Source organism: Corythoichthys intestinalis, unplaced genomic scaffold, assembly GCF_030265065.1.
Source record: "Corythoichthys intestinalis isolate RoL2023-P3 unplaced genomic scaffold, ASM3026506v1 HiC_scaffold_23, whole genome shotgun sequence".
Lineage (NCBI taxonomy): Eukaryota > Metazoa > Chordata > Actinopteri > Syngnathiformes > Syngnathidae > Corythoichthys > Corythoichthys intestinalis.
Window position 1 is genome coordinate 3,872,073 of NW_026651592.1, and position 17,737 is coordinate 3,889,809.

The window sequence follows — 17,737 nt, forward strand, 5'->3', positions numbered from 1 at the left end:
AAAAAACAATAGCTAGCAATTAATGAAACAACTGGAACAGTAACTGAAGAAATAATTAGCACAGAACATGAATTTTGATAATTATTTACATCTGTAGTGCCCCAATGCATGCTAGGAGGAATGTTGGATGACAACAGTGCAGCAGGTGGCAGCAGAGGTTGACTGTCTCTCCCAAGGGAGCAGTGATGGCCAAATGAAGATTTTTGAAACAATAAGGCTTTGCAGCCAATTGGTTCAAAGCTTCATGGTGGTTCATTTGGTTTCATGACAGTCTTATAATGCCTTTGTAAAATGAAGTGTTACCAGTTAATATCTTTTGGTGTAAATATCCCATAATACAATGATGACAACTGCGGCTTATAGTCCAGTGCGGCTTATCGGTGAACAAATGCCGTTTTCATGTCAAATTTGGTGGCTGGCGGCTTATAGTCAGGTGCGCCTTATAGTCCAGAAACTACGGTAACTGCTATTTGCAATAGTACCAGCAGTATTTATTAAAGATTTAGTGTATGTTTTCGGGCTGTGAAGCGAATTAATGGAATTATAATGTAATCTTATGGGAAAATCCTCCTAGACATACAATATGACCATTTCGTACAAGGTCCTGAAATGAATTAACTTCGTATGTAGAGGTACCACTGGACATACTACAAAAAAACGTCCCTGTCTGTGTTGGGATCTATATTTAACGGCTCGCCATTTCACTACAAGAGGAGAAATACTTGCAACAAAATTAATGGAGCCATACAGTTGAAATAATTATGAAGAAACTGGCCCTGAAGACAGGAAGGTCATGAGCTTGAACAAAATACAGATGCGCACTGCAAAATGCAAACCAACTGAAGAATATGAAAACCAGGCTGGAATTTGACAAAGAGCAGAGAGACAAGCAAGCAAAATGATGTGAAAAGAAATAATCGTGTCATGTCTTGGCCTTCCAGGACCTTTTCTGGGACTGGTCCATTAATCTGGATTGATGTAACACGTGATAGCAGCCAGATGATTTCTTGGAAAAAAATTCTGCCTGCCAATTGTAGAAAAATGACGACGCCCAACGACGCCCAAAATATGAGAGGTTCATTAGTGTTGTCACTAACGGGTTACTAAGTAACGCGATATTGTAATCTGATTACCATAGACTTCATAATGTATTGACGGGGCACGGGGCCGATAAATAAGGGGCCTGCATTGTTGCCGAGGCCGTCAAAGCTGACCGAGTGGAATCAAAGACAAAGAGCTTTTTTTCGTTGAAAATTCATGTGAATAAATGTTTAAATCCCTGAATTCTTTATAGATATGAACGTAAAACAGTCTTGATTCTTGATTAAAACCAAAAAAAACGTGCAGTTAGCATTTATTTTACGTAAATCTGTCAGAGTACAATGCTAGTCTGTTAGAGAATGTAGCTAGCGGCCGCCTGATGTAAACAGAGCTTTTCCTTTTTTTTTTTTTTTTTTTTTTTTTTTTTTTTTTTTTTTTTAAACCTGTCCTGTTCAGCTGTTTGACACAGAGAATGGAAGTCTAAGTGCCCGGATTCTGAACAGTTTTAATGTTTCACATGGAGAGTCTGACATATCCCATTGTGATCATTCAAAATACCTTTTTATTATGACAAAGCAGCGAACAGGAAGGGATTATGGGGGGACAGAAGAAAAGAAATACAAGAGAAGAAAGAAAAGAAACACATACACAAACAACAACAAGAAATACATTGAACATCTAAACTAGTTACTAATATGCCGGTGCTATCGTCAGCGAGATGTATTTCCGGTTTACACCATGTGGGGGCCAATTGGCCAGTGAAAGAGGAGAATGGGGTGGGGGTGTCTATAAGACTATAAGCTAAGTGATTGAAAGGGGTAGAGTGTACACAAATCAGTTCTGTGATCTAGAACCCAGTAATCGTGTGAATCTCTTATGAGTGTAAGCCCGTTGGCGACCAACCCTACGCCGCCGCATCGCCAATCCCGGCACCGGAACCCCCAACCCGAGCATGCCCTACCACATCCAGCAGCACGCAAGCCCCACCGGGCGCGCGACAGCCACGCAGACGGGCGGAGAAACTGCGCGGGGGCGCCAACCCAGGGCCACGGCCCCCACCCAGCCAGCCCGGGGAGGGAGGGCGGGCGGGGGGGGTGGGGGGGTCATGTGCAGCCCACCCCTCCTCCCGCCGCCCAGCAAAGGAGCCACCGTCCCCCCCCCGGGACCCAGGGTGGTCCCCCGGGCCACCCACGTGCCCATCAACCGGCCTTCAGGGATGGCAGGAGGGGACGCATCACCAACCCCACGCCTACACCCACCCCCGCCCGCCCACCCGGGCCACGAGCCACAGCCACAGCCCCCCAACCGGCACGGCACGCCACGGGACCCCCAGCGGCCCACCAAGCCCCAGGCAAGGCAGGGTCCCCCGCCGGTGCAGGCGACACCCTGCTGATACACCGGCGCCCAGCCAGCGACCCGCGACAGAGCGCAGGGCGGATGCCCAGCCAGAGAAGAGAGGGGAAGGTGGAGGCAGGAGAACCCCCAGGAACTGCCACGGGGCGATGCAAGATCGGAGACCCGACCCCCCAACCCACTCCCGTGGCCGGCAGCCGAGGCAGAGGGGAGGCCACACCCCGGGAGCCACACCATATAGAAAAAGTGTGGGACCCACCTACCACCCTATTACTGTGGCTGCCAGGTTCCCGACTGGCAGCCATCACCCAGCACCGTGATGGGGGTGAGAGGGGAGGGTAGTGCAATGTATGCATTAAAATAGGAGAGCTTGGCTTGGGGCAGTGGGACCGCAGCATGGAGTTTCTGTCCAGCCGCCCGTCCCACCGCCCTTTGCCGGAGCTCTCCTGTGGAGTATGATGTGTGTGGTGCATTTAAAAAAGGTGCAGGGATGGTGGGGCCTGTGGTGAGGAGGCAGCCGTGAGGCCCCCCCCCCCCCCCAACAGGTCCCAACCATCCCACAACCTTGGTGTGTGGTGCATTAAAAACAGGGGGGAGTCGGGCTGGGACTGTAAAGCCCCGTCCCAACTCTCCCCGGAGAAATGTATGAGCATCTGAGTGCCAGGGTGAAAAATATTTACAGTGCCGAAGTGAGAAGTGCGTGAGTTAAGAGGCAGGCTCCCGCGGGCATGGCCCTGTCCACCAGAACCACCGGCCCCAGGGCGGAAGAAGCGTCAGGGCCCCGATCAATCCCCGCTCCAGACCACCCACGGCGCCTCCGCGACCGCCCACCCCCCTCCCACCCACCGAGCACCCACCCCGCACCCCAAGCAGGCGCCACACCAAGCGCCGGCGACCAGGGGGCGTCCACCCCACTGGCAAGGGACAGCAAGCCTCACCCTAGGCCCCGCGGGCCCCAAGAGGCCCCGCCAACGACCCCGCCGGCCGGGGGGCAGCCGCGGCCGCCGCGGCCCAGGGAGGCGGACAGGGCCGGAAACAGACCAAGGGGAGGGAAGCGCACCCCCCACAACCCACCCCCGGGCCAAGAGGGGCGCGCGGTATGGCACCTAAGGGCACCTCCCCGGCACCCGGTACAGGGAGACGCGGCTCCGGCCGGGCGGACCTGGGAGGGAACCATGGCTGCCGCATACACCCCCCGGCCCCCACCCCAACTCCACCCCACCCCGGCCGGCCGGGGAAGGGCCGCGGCCAAACAGAGCTTTTCCGGTGAAAAGTCTTGTGAATAAATGCTTAAATCCCTTAATTTCTTATAGATAAGGACGTAAAACAGTCTTGATTCTTGGTTAAAAGAAAAAATACAAAAAACAAACGTGCAGTTTGCGTTTATTTTACGTAAATCTGTCGAAGTACAATGCTAGTCTGTTAGTGAAAGTAGCTAGCGGCCACCTGATGTAAACAGAGCTTTTCAGGTGAAAATTCTTCATTAAATCCCCAAATTCTTTATAACTATGGACATAAAGCAGTCTAGATTCTTGGTTAAAAGCAAATTTCTCCCATTGATTTTTTTTCACAACCTTTCAAAAAGCATCCATGGTACGAAAAATATAATAATTACCTTGAATCCTCGAACAAATTATTCCTGAGACAATCCTTCCTGTTTGTATGCGGTACAGCCTTCGTACTTTTTCAACACAAATCTGGCGTTAGAACACTGCGTGCGTGTTTGTAAATAGCTCCTCTTGATGTGGGCGGCCCATTACTTGAATGCGAGGCGCAGTGCATGACCAATCTGACCTGTCAATGCATTATGAAGTCTATAATGATTACTTTCTTTCAGTAATGAGCAATGTAACGCGTTCATTTTTCCAAACCAGTATTCTGATTAGTTTCCTTAGTGTTTGTGCGTTACTTTTTTGTTATTGCCCCATAAAGTATATAGAATGAAGAATGTTGTAGTCATGTACGAAGAGCATTTTGAATAGAAAATGTTCGAAAGGTTCCCACTAAACGTTCGTTTCCATGGTAACCCCTTATAGTTACTTCCTGTTTCGGGACTGAGAAAGGCTTCAGAACGCGGGTGCACATTCGAGCGAGGGAATGTTGATCTGTGTGCGTCCATGTATGAACGTGAGTTTTTCCTTCATTCTTGAGGGTTCCAACGATAGGTTGGAGCCGCTACATGCGAGGCCGTTTTGTAGCTTTGCCGTTGCAACGGCGGCTAGTCATCGCTCCGAGTCGGCGAGCATTGTTTACATCGTATTCGTTTTGCACATTTATCCCATGAAGTGATGTGTTCGTTTAGCATCTTTGGGATGGGTTGTAAGTTCAACTGAGTGTAAAGTGCCAAGTTGCCGCCACGTTTTGTGGCCAAATTGACCGCGTGTCTACGGCGTTTTTCCTGGTTGTGCGTGCACACTCGCGACTGCCCCCACCTTTGTGTTTATTGCACTTTTCATTGCACAATTCATTTGTGTGTTGTTGATTATTGTGCAGTCAATTTGCATTGGTTTTACATTGGCACTGATATGCTATTAACCTTAAACCCTAACCCAAAGTTCAGAATTTTTGACATTAGGCTTTATCTTGGAGTTCGTCGGTGGAGTTGATTTCAACAAATTCCATGCAGTTTGTCAGTTATTTATTTAGTTTTTCAGAGCTCCGGAGTGGCTAAGCTAGCGCGGGTTAACCCCTTATAGCCTAATGTATCACATTTGATACACTTAGAAATTCATTATTTTGAGACTAAGAATTTTGAATTTTTTTTTTTTTTTTTTTTTTTTGATAGATGCAAGTCAACACATGCATCTGCAGGTTCCATGAGAAAAAAAAAAATCTGGATTTAGCAAAGTTTATAGATATGAGGCGGCACGGTGGCTAAGTGGTTAGCACGTCTGCCTCACAGTTCTGAGATCAAGGGTTCAATCCCGGGCTTCAGTCTTCCTGTGTGGAGTTTGCATGTTCTCCCCATGCCTGCGTGGGTTTCCTCCGGGGACTCCGGTTTCCTCCCACATCCCAAAAACATGAATGGTTGTATGTCTCCTTGTGCCCTGCGATTGGCTGGCAACCAGTTCAGGGTGCCAGCCATGCCTACTGCCTGTAGTTAGCTGGGATAGGCTCCAGCACCTCCGCGACCCTCGTGAGGAAAAAGCGGTGTGGAAAATGAATACATGAATGAATATAGATATGAGAGCGCTTATTACACATATTCATTTAGATTTTTTTTTTTTTTTTTTTTTTTACAAATCTGAAAAAATTACCATTAGTACCTCAATTTTGGGATTCTCTGACGATTGCTTCATGTTTCAGGCTTTAAAGGGTTAATAGTGCATCGACTAATTAAACCCCCGCTAACTTGAAGATTGAGCCTTATGCAAAAAATGATGATCTTCCCCTTTAAATTCAATTATCGGAAAGTCAGTGACATACGATGACATTTTTCTGTTGTCATTCTTATGTTGAGGCAGCAATGGGAGAAAAAAAGGGTAAGGAGCAGTGTTGTTAATCTTACTTTAAAAAAGTAATTAATTACAGTCACAAATTACTTCTCCCAAAAAGTAATTGCGTTAGCAACTCAGTTACCTGAATGTAAGAATAATTAGTTACATGGCAAAGTAACTCGTGATAATTTTCACCAGTTAAGTTTTAAAACTATTTCATCATTTAAGGATAGATTTAAGTCAAGATTTTGCCGATTTTAGAGCATTTTAGATAAAAAGTTACTTAGGTTCGCTAGGAAGGTTCTCTACAACAGAGCCTTCCTGAGAAGTCTACTGCTTTAAGATGGCGGCTGTTTACTAACGCATCTAGTTGTTTATTATACATGTTGCTAATGCAGCCGTCTCTGTCATTTGCATCTAGTTCTGTATATATGTGATATCTACCGAAGCATCATGTGGGCGTAGTTTGTAGGCTATCGGCTACAGTCAGGCATTATTGGAGCCACCTAGCATAGTAGCATCGCGTTTGCAACGGCATCACTCCCTTGCCTCCTCCCCACTCCTGCTCTGCTCTCTCGTCTCTGTGAGTCCATCTTTATCAGACTTTACTCGCGTCAGTAACTGTAACGCCGTTGCCAAGATTAGAAAAGTAATTAATTAGATTACTCACTACAGAAGAAAATAACGCCGTTAGTAATGCCGTGATATTATAACGCCGTTATTAATAACACTGGTAAAGAGTAACCGATAAATTTCAAAGTAACTAAGTTACTTTGAAATTTATCGGTTACTCTAAACTCTAAAGTAATCAGTAAGATTACTTTTTTGAGGACCAATCAGTAATTAAATTACTTTTTAAATAATCTGTGAGAACACTGAGGTTCACCATGGGCAAGAACTTGAAAGATTTTCTAATGATGTCAACAACAACAAAATGCCAATCACCAAATGTTAAACCTACAGGAGGTTTTTAACGGCTAATTACGCACCACTGAAAAGTTGTAGCTAGTCTCTCGCTCTACTAGAAACTGGATTGATAACCGTCATAACATGACCTTCGCCATGTTCTACCTTTAATGTCAACTCTCACCACAGAAGAAATTGAGAAAAGCTAACTGTCTTGGAAGAAGAGTTACAGACGGCCAAATTTGGCACACTCATTGTGGTGAGTTTCTTTTCATACATCATACTTTCAGAGCTGTCGGACTCGAAATTTATAACTTGTGCTGTCTTTCTTCTGAGAATTGGACTTAGAGAGGCTTTTCTTGTCTTCTGCTTAACCCCTTTATAGGGAACTAATTGGCTACCACATGTGCCCCTCCCAGTCGAAATGGATTGGGCGTCTAGCGCTGTAAATGTCATTGAAAGATGAACATTCACATTTACAACTTTTTTTAATTCAACATTTTTTTTTTTTTTTTGATGGTGTTGTTTAATTTTAAGCACTAGATTAGTGTTTGGAATTAATAACGTTTCTGAACAATGTAAAAATGGACTATTTGTCAGTTGACTTTTTGTTTTTAGTGTGTGAAAATTTAAAAATGTAGCTGCACTGCAAGTGTGTTTATATATTATAAAATATAAATGACGAAATATATTAATAAATAAAATAAAGAAAATATATTTTCTTTTGATTTTAGGGGGATGTTTATGTTTAAAAATCTGTATATTGTTCTTGTAATTTTTTTAAACTGTCGAAAAAGTAATATTTTGATAGTAAAAAATTAAGAATTTGTCCAAACCCCTCATTTTCTCCAATGCTAAAAAAAAAATTATATATATATATAAATATATATATTTAGTCAACTACTAATTGTGCAAGTTCTCCCACTTGGAAATATTAGAGAGGCTTGTAATCGTCAACATGGGTAAACCTCAACCATGAGAGACAGAATGTGGGGGAAAAAAAACAGAAAATCACATTGTTTGATTTTTAAATAATTTATTTGCAAATCATGATGGAAAATAGGTATTTGGTCAATACCAAAAGTTCCACTCAATACTTTGTTATGTACCCTTTGTTGGCAATAATGGAGCCCAAACATTTTCTGTAACTCTTCACAAGCTTTTCACACACTGTTACTGGTATTTTGACCTATTCCTCCATGCAGATCTCCTCTAGAGCAGTGATGTTTTGGGGCTGTCGTTGGGCAACACGAACTTTCAACTCCCTCCACAGATTTTCTATGGGGTTGAGATCTGGAGACTGGCTAGGCCACTCCAGGACCTTGAAATGCTTCTTATGAAGCCACTCCTTTGTTGCCCTGGCTGTGTGTTTGGGATCATTGTCATGCTGAAAGACCCAGCCACATCTCATCTTCAATGCCCTTGCTGACGGAAGGAGATTTTCACTCAAAATCTCTCGATACATGGCCCCATTCATTCTTTCCTTTACACAGATCAGTCATCCTGGTCCCTATACAGAAAAACAGCCCCAAAGCAGCAAAGCAGTTTCCACCCCCATGTTTCACATTGGGTATGGTGCAATTCAGTATTCTTTTTCCTCCAAACACGAGAACCTGTGTTTCTACCAAAAAGTTCTATTTTAGTTTCATCTGACCATAACACATTCTCCCAGTCGTCTTCTGGATCATCCAAATGCTCTCTAGCGAACCGCAGACGGGCCTGGACGTGTACTTTCTTCAGCAGGGGGACACGTCTGGCATTACAGGATTTGAGTCCCTGGCAGCGCATTGTGTTACTGCTAGTAGCCTTTGTTACTGTGGTCCTAGCTCTCTGTAGGTCATTCACTAGGTCCCCCCCGTGTGGTTCTGGGATTTTTGCTCACCGTTCTTATCATTTTGACGCCACGGGGTGAGGAAGGAGTTGAAAGTCCCTGTTGCCCAACGACAGCCCCAAAACATCACTGCTCTAGAGGAGATATGCATGGAGGAATGGGCAAAAATACAAGCAACAGTGTGTGAAAAGCTTGTGAAGAGTTACAGAAAACGTTTGGCCTCCGTTATTGCCAACAAAGGGTACATAACAAAGTATTGAGATGAACTTTTGGTATAGACCAAATACTTATTTTCCACCATGATTTGCAAATAAATTCTTTAAAAATCAAACAATGTGATTTTCTGTTTTTTTTCCCACATTCTGTCTCTCATGGTTGAGGTTCACCCATGTTGACAATTACAGGCCTCTCTAATCTTTTCAAGTGGGAGAACTTACACAATTAGTGGTTGACTAAATACTTATTTGCTCCACTGTATATAAATATATATATATGGTGGAAAACACATATAAGACTGAAAAAGCAGTTTCTGCTCTTGCACTCCTCTTTAAAAGAAACTGCCGTATTTTATGCCAAAACAACTGTTGTTTGATAGAACAACATGTCTATATGCTGCCATAGCAGATTCATGGTGCATTAAGCCCCCAAACTATTTTTAATTTGTCCGTTTTACCCTGAAAACCCCCGTTTACAGATGTCGCGCAACCGCTTTTGTTTTACCCAAGCCATAAAACTAAGGTAATTAATTATATTTGTTATTCAAAATGTCTGTCATTTTTAGCTTAGAAATTATTAATTGATGTCTCATATTTCATTAAAAAAAAAAAAAAAAAAAAAAAAACGACTTTAAAAAATTATTCACTCGCATATTTTAAACTTTTAATCAAATGACGACCCAATGAAAAAAATGGCATCTGTAAAAAAGTCACGGATATCTACCTCATAACTAGCGCTTAATTGTTTTTTTTTTCTGTTACTGTTGCATTTTCTCCGATATGTTAGATGAGAAATAATCGATCCAAACAAAGAAAAATTGAAAAAAAAAAACATTTAAAGGGGTAAATAAATGAAAGAAATCTCGACCACTCCTTGATGTCTGCAATTTCTGCATCGTGACCCTTGTTATATGACCATGTTTCACCCATAAAATACCCCAAAAATCCAGCTGTGGCCATTCACAGTTGTGTCTTGACACTCAGTGATACATGCTACATGGAGTTTTTGGATCGAAACAAAGTAAGTACGCGATAAAAATCTCGTTAAAGTCATGGCGTCTGTAATTCTGCTCTCGCGTGCTCTCACCTCCAGATAGGGTTTTGCTGTTGAAAAAACGTTAAAAAAAAAAAAAAAATGCCCTCCTTTACAAAAATTTTCTTTCCCCAGAAAATGGAGATTTTAAGCTTTCCAATGAAGTATTACACACGCATATCGGACAATTTTGAAATTTGGCCAAATTGGGGGTCTCAGAGCGGAACTTCAAGTCACCTGAGTGTTTTCCGCCTTTTACATTGGCACTGATTTGCTATTAACCTTAAACCCTAGTGTTTTCCGCCATATATATATATATATATAAAACCGTGAAGTGTCACTGATTTTCTTTTGAGATGTTAACTTTCTAAAAATTATATACATTGAGGATAAATTCACTTTTTATATGTAAATTGAAATTTGTTGAATAAATACGTTTTTTGTCTGATTTTAGGTGGTGCGGGGGTTGAGGTTTAAGATCTCTTCTGCCCAAAAAAATTCTATTTAAAAGTTTTGCTTGATTGGTCAAGTGACACTGAAAGAACAGGTATCCTTTTAAAAAAATGTGCTTCAACCTAAATTAGATTTAGATCTAAACTACAATAAAAGGCATAATATTACAAGATTCGAGCTAAAACTCCAAAATTCACATTTAAACCGAAATGACACAAATCTGCCGCGCTTGAGTTTGTGACGCTGAATTTTTGGGCGTCGACTCCTCTGAGGAATTCTCATGGACACTGACACACTTAATCTGCTCTGGGTTAATCTCTTTGACGGATATTAGGAGCAGCCTCTCTGGCCGCCGTCCCTCACCTCTGACCCTCCGTGTAATCCGCCTGCGCCGTGGGCTCATTAAACTCGGGGGAGTTCACACCTCTCGCCATGTTGGCCACAGCTGCGTTTCCCCCCGTCGGTGCCCGAGTCAGGAAAGGCTGGCGTCTCGGCAGGGGCGTCTGATCTGGGCTGCTAGAAAAAAGTCATAAATCAGCGAGAAGAGGTGAGATGCTCGAAAAGTGCTCATTAAAGGCGGCATTTGCAGAAAAGCAAAAACCCTAATAGGACGAGTCTGTCACACTGGCCTAATGACGGACGATGAGGAAAAGGCTGTATGGAGTGTTAACTAACGTTTAAGTGGTGCAGGGGTCATAAAAGTCAGACACTGCCACAATAATGGAAGGCGGAGAAACCTGCCGTGGAGAGCTAACATGATTGGATACATAATGTAAAATAAGAGAATTCGGGGTTGCGTATCATTATAATAAAATACACCGGTTCTATTTGTAACTCGTTGGCAACTAGATGTCCAATTCGTTTGAATTGGGAAGACTGACTGTGAATGATTGTTTCAATATGAGAGATGAGATGCGACTGGCGGGCAACCACTTCAGGGTGTACCCTGCCTCCTGCCCGTTGTTAGCTGGGATAGGCTCCAGCACCCCCTTGACCCTTGTGAGGATAGGATAAGATAGGATACCCTACCCTCTCATAACCATTACATAACCTTTATCATATCATCATATCATGTAAAATGAGAGAATTCGGGGGTTGCATATAATTATAATAAAATACACTGGTTCTATTTGTCTTTAACTCGTTGGCATCTAGATGCCCAATTCGTTTGAATTGGGAAGACTGACTGTGAATGATTGTTTTAGTATGTGACATGAGATGAGATGAGACTGGCTGGCAACCACTTCAGGGTGTGTCTTGCCTCCTGTCCGTTGTTAGCTGGGATAGGCTCCAGCACCCCCTTGATCCTTGTGAGGATAGGATACCCTATCCTCCCATAACCATTATCTTATCATAGCTTATCATATATCATATCATATCATATAGGATAAGCGGGAGAAAATGGATGGATTTTATTTTTAATTTAAAAAGGGGGACTATTTTTTTTTTTTTTTTTAACTTGTGTTTTTTAAAAAATGATAAAACTAGTAAATGTTTCCTTTTAATTAATTTTTTTTCTTAAAAAAAAAAAAAGTAAACCCGAAAAAAGACCTGCGTTTGTATTTCATTGTCATTTTTATTTAATTTACATTTTTCATTAAATTAGGGGGAAACAGTAAATGTTCTCATTTTTAGATATTTAGAATTGTTCTAATAAATGCAAAATAATACTAGTTATTAATTTTCTAATTTTTTATTTTTCATTTTTATTCATGTGATTTTTTTTCTCACTTTTTTAAAATAAGGAAAACAGAATAAATATTCCCTTTTAATAAATTTCTTTTTTTTTTTTTAAACGTAAAACATAAAAATGTTTTTATTTCATTGTCCTTTTTATTTAATTTCCATTTTTCATCAAATAAGGGGAAAACAGTAAATATTCTCATTTTTAGATATATAGAGTTGTTCTAATAAATGCAAAATAATACTAGTTATTAATTTTCTAAATTTTTATTTTTCATTTTTATTCATGTTAAAAAAAATTCACTTTTTTAAAATAAGGAAAACAGACTAAATATGGGGGGGGGGGGTTCCACTGGGGGGAAGAAAAAAAAATTTTTTTTTGTAAAATGTCTCATGTAAAAAGTTTTAAATTGTTAATATATTAAAAAAAAAAAAAAGGTAAATAATCCCTCATTTCTGTAATCATCAATTTTTCATGGAGTATTTTTATCTTATTGTGTTGTTTTAGTGGGTGACTTTAACATTCATGTTGATAATCCTGAAGAAGGATGTGCTAGAGAGCTTTTAAATATTTTGGATACATTTGGTATATCTCAGCATGTCACAGTTCCAACACATAACAGAGGGCACATACTGGACTTAATAATATCCAAAGGTCTTAACATCTCTGAGGTCACAGTGAATGATGTTGCTCTGTCTGATCACTACTGCATTATGTTTAAAATGACCACCCCTGTCCATCCTCTGAAAAGGGAAACAGAGGTGATTAGGAAGCGTTACATAAGTGATAACACATGTGCGTTATTCACACAGGCCTATGCCTCATCATTAACCCCTACAATAGCTCCAGTGGAAGAACTTGTAAATAGTTTCAGTTCCAGTGTGATGACTGTAATGGACACTATTGCCCCGATTAAGACAAAAACTTTGTCAAGAAAGAAGAGGTCACCCTGGAGAAATGCCATACTAGCTATAAAACAAAAGCAAGTTTGTAGACGAGCAGAACGCAGATGGCGAAAAAACAAACTCCTAGTTTTTTATGATATCTACAAAGAGAGTCTTCGCAAATACAACCAGGAACTGAAAAATGCTAGACAATCGTATTTTTCAGAGATCCTTAGAAGAAACACCAACAATACTCGCACACTATTTTCTGTTGTTGACAAACTGACAAACCCACAAGCATCAATACCTCAGGAATTGGCATCTGAGGTGTCCTGTAATAATTTCGCAGCATTCTTTACACACAAAGTACTAAAGATTAGACAGACTGTGTGCAACTCCGGATTAACAAATGTTACACTAAATGCCTCCCAAAATGTCCCCCACGTCAATCTTAGACAGTTTAACCTCTTGGACTATGCCACTTTTACAGAAATTGTGTCGAAATTAAAGCCCACAACATGCTGCCTTGACATCCTTCCTTCAAACTTTTTCAAAACTGTTTTTCATTGCATAGCCCCAGACATACTACAGATTATAGATACTTCCCTCCAAACAGGAGAGTTTCCTCAGACTTTAAAAACTGCAGTAATAAAACCTCTCCTAAAAAAACCTAATCTGGATGCCTCAACCATTAGTAATTACAGGCCAATATCAAATCTGACATTCCTGGGGAAAATTATCGAAAGGGTTGTGTTTGAACAGATCCAGACTTTTATGATGCAAAACAATCTTTTTAACTCATTTCAGTCTGGATTTTGGCCACAACACAGCACCGAGACCGTGCTTATCAAAGTCCTAAATGATATTCGTCGGAATACCGATGCAGGCAAATCATCTGTTCTGCTACTATTGGATCTCAGCGCCGCATTTGACACGGTTGATCACAACATACTACTCAGCAGATTGGAACAGTGGGTAGGGTTTACTGACACTATTCTTCAGTGGTTCACATCCTATTTACATGATAGGGATTTCTTTGTGTCAATTGGAAACTATCTGTCAGAACGAACACATTTTCACGTGTGGAGTCCCTCAAGGGTCAATTCTTGGACCACTCTTATTTAACATCTATATGCTTCCGTTAGCTGAGATAATGGAACAGTATGACATCTCCTATCACGCCTATGCAGATGACACACAACTGTACATTTCTGTGTCCCCACATGATTATAGTCCCTTAGTCTCCCTGAGTAAATGCATTAATCAAATCAATGAATGGATGTGCCAGAATTTTCTCCAGTTAAATGTGGAGAAGACAGAGGTGATCATTTTTGGGCCAAAAAAGGAAAGGTCAAAGATAAGCAGCCAACATAGCACAATGTCACTTACAGCTACAAATCAAGTCAGAAACCTTGCCGTAATTATTGACTCAGACCTAAAATTTGATAGCCATCTAAAGTCCGTCACTAAATCCGCTTATTACCACCTAAAAAATATAACCAGAATTAAGGGGCTTCTGACTCAACAAGACATGGAAAAACGTATACATGCATTCATTTTCAGCAGATTGGACTACTGCAACAGTATCCAGTGCCTTGCAAAAGTATTCGGCCCCCTTGAATCTTGCAACCTTTCGCCACATTTCAGGCTTCAAACATAAAGATATGAAATTTAATTTTTTTGTCAAGAATCAACAACAAGTGGGACACAATCGTGAAATGGAACAACATTTATTGGATAATTTAAACTTTTTTAACAAATAAAAAACTGAAAAGTGGGGCGTGCAATATTATTCGGCCCCTTTACTTTCAGTGCAGCAAACTCACTCCAGAAGTTCAGTGAGGATCTCTGAATGATCCAATGTTGTCCTAAATGACCGATGATGATAAATAGAATCCACCTGTGTGTAATCAAGTCTCCGTATAAATGCACCTGCTCTGTGATAGTCTCAGGGTTCTGTTTAAAGTGCAGAGAGCATTATGAAAACCAAGGAACACACCAGGCAGGTCCGAAATACTGTTGTGGAGAAGTTTAAAGCCGGATTTGGATACAAAACGATTTCCCAAGCTTTAAACATCTCAAGGAGCACTGTGCAAGCCATCATATTGAAATGGAAGGAGCATCAGACCACTGCATATCTACCAAGACCCGGCCGTCCTTCCAAACTTTCTTCTCAAACAAGGAGAAAACTGATCAGAGATGCAGCCAAGAGGCCCATGATCACTCTGGATGAACTGCAGAGATCTACAGCTGAGGTGGGAGAGTCTGTCCATAGGACAACAATCAGTCGTACACTGCACAAATCTGGCCTATATGGAAGAGTGGCAAGAAGAAAGCCATTTCTCAAAGATATCCATAAAAAGTCTCGTTTAAAGTTTGCCACAAGCCACCTGGGAGACACACCAAACATGTGGAAGAAGGTGCTCTGGTCAGATGAAACCAAAATTGAACTTTTTGGCCGCAATGCAAAACGATATGTTTGGCGTAAAAGCAACACAGCTCATCACCCTGAACACACCATCCCCACTGTCAAACATGGTGGTGGCAGCATCATGGTTTGGGCCTGCTTTTCTTCAGCAGGGACAGGGAAGATGGTTAAAATTGACGGGAAGATGGATGCAGCCAAATACAGGAACATGCTGGAAGAAAACCTGTTGGTATCTGCACAAGACCTGAGACTGGGACGGAGATTTATCTTCCAACAGGACAATGATCCAAAACATAAAGCCAAATCTACAATGGAATGGTTCAAAAATAAACGTATCCAGGTGTTAGAATGGCCAAGTCAAAGTCCAGACCTAAATCCAATCGAGAATCTGTGGAAAGAGCTGAAGACTGCTGTTCACAAACACTCTCCATCCAACCTCACTGAGCTCGAGCTGTTTTGCAAGGAAGAATGGGCAAGAAAGTCAGTCTCTCGATGTGCAAAACTGATAGAAACATACCCCAAGCGACTTGCAGCTGTAATTGGAGCAAAAGGTGGCGCTACAAAGTATTAACGCAAGGGGGCCGAATAATATTGCACGCCCCACTTTTCAGTTTTTCATTTGTTAAAAAAGTTTAAATTATCCAACAAATTTTGTTCCACTTCACCATTGTGTCCCACTTGTTGTTGATTCTTGACAAAAAATTAAAATTTTATATCTTTATGTTTGAAGCCTGAAATGTGGCGAAAGGTTGCAAGGTTCAAGGGGGCCGAATACTTTTGCAAGGCACTGTATTTACAGGTCTTGATAAAAAATCAGTCAGGAAGCTGCAGCTAGTACAGAATGCTGCAGCCAGAGTCCTCACAAATACAAGGAAGCTGGACCACATTACACCGGTTTTGAAATCGCTACACTGGCTTCCAGTGAGTCAAAGGATAGACTATAAAATACTACTGCTCGTCTACAAAACACTTAATGGCCTTGGACCAAAATACATGCTTGACTTGTTAGATTCCTATGAGACATCTAGACCCCTAAGGTCGTCTGGAACGGGTCTTCTGCATGTTCCAAGAACAAGAACCAAGCAGGGTGAGGCAGCATTATGCTCCTCACCTCTGGAACAAGTTACCCGAACGTCTGAAGTATGCTCAAACTGTTAGCTCCTTTAAATCAGGGCTAAAAACGCTTTTGTTTAGCACTGCATATCCATAACTGTCTATATATTTCAATCTACCTGCCTTCTATTCCTCTTGTGCTTATCTCTATTGCTGATTTCAATGATTATTATTAGTAGTAGTTTTTGCTTTATTTTTATTTTTGTTTTATTTTTATTTATTTATTTTTAATCTGTGATTAAATGCAATCTTTTGTCTTGGTTTTTACGTTGTGTTGATTTAAATGTGATTTTTATGGTCTTCATGTGATGTAAAGCACTTTGAATTGCCTTGTGTTGAATTGTGCTATATAAATAAATTTGCCTTGCCTTGCCTTGCCTTGCCTTATTTTGCTTTCACTGGCCACACAAAATGAAGTGGCGTGCCAAATCTGGACCTCGGGCCTTGACTTTTTTTAACTTTTGGATGTAAGCATTTTCAAAGCATTTTTCTACAAATATGTCTCACAAATTCAATAATATTCTAAACAAGAGAGCCTCCTCATCGGAAAAAAAAAAAAAAAAAAAAAAAGTCTTTCAGATGTCTTGAGTTCAGGTGCCTCGATTTGACCTTTGTATTTCATGTTCTAAACAAAATAGCATTCAGACATCCCTAGAGATTGATGTCTTCTTGAGTTTGATTTTGTTCAGGAGACAGAAAACAGATGGACGTCCATCACATTTTATTGAAAAATCGGGCGCCTACGAGCTGGGAAAACCTTCCAGGTAAGAAGCAAGTTGGCTCAGTTCCACGTTGTGGTTGAAGAGCTGCCTGGCAGGGCGTCCAATCACCACAGAACCGAGGTGTGTTCTCTTTCCATGATTTTCTGCATCGCTTCCATCTCTCGTTTGATTTAAAACAGCTGAAAAGAAATCAAAATTACTGAAATAATGACCGCGTCAGTGTAGGATAGCTTCTCGGAAAGTAGAAGGGAGTGTCTGGACTTCAAAACTTGGGATGTTTGTTCATGGAAAAGTAACACATAGTAATGTACACAAGACTAAGATTTTGAAGGTCCAGGACTGGTTTTGGAATCGGTTCCCAAAAGACTCAGTGTTTGTTTTGCTCTGGGTCTTGACTCCCAAAACTCTTGCACTTGACTTATTCTGAGTGATTCCTGATTTCAGGCCATTCTTGGTCAGATCTGTGGATTCGATTACTAAAAGACTCGGTCTTGGTTTTGTTTTAGTTTTGGTCGAGGTCTTGGCTTAATTTTACAGATTGCTGATTTCGGTCAAGTCATAGACCTTAGACTTCCCAAAAGACTCAGTTTCGGTCTTGTTCAGATTTCAAATGTGTTTTCTTGACTTAAGTCTGTTT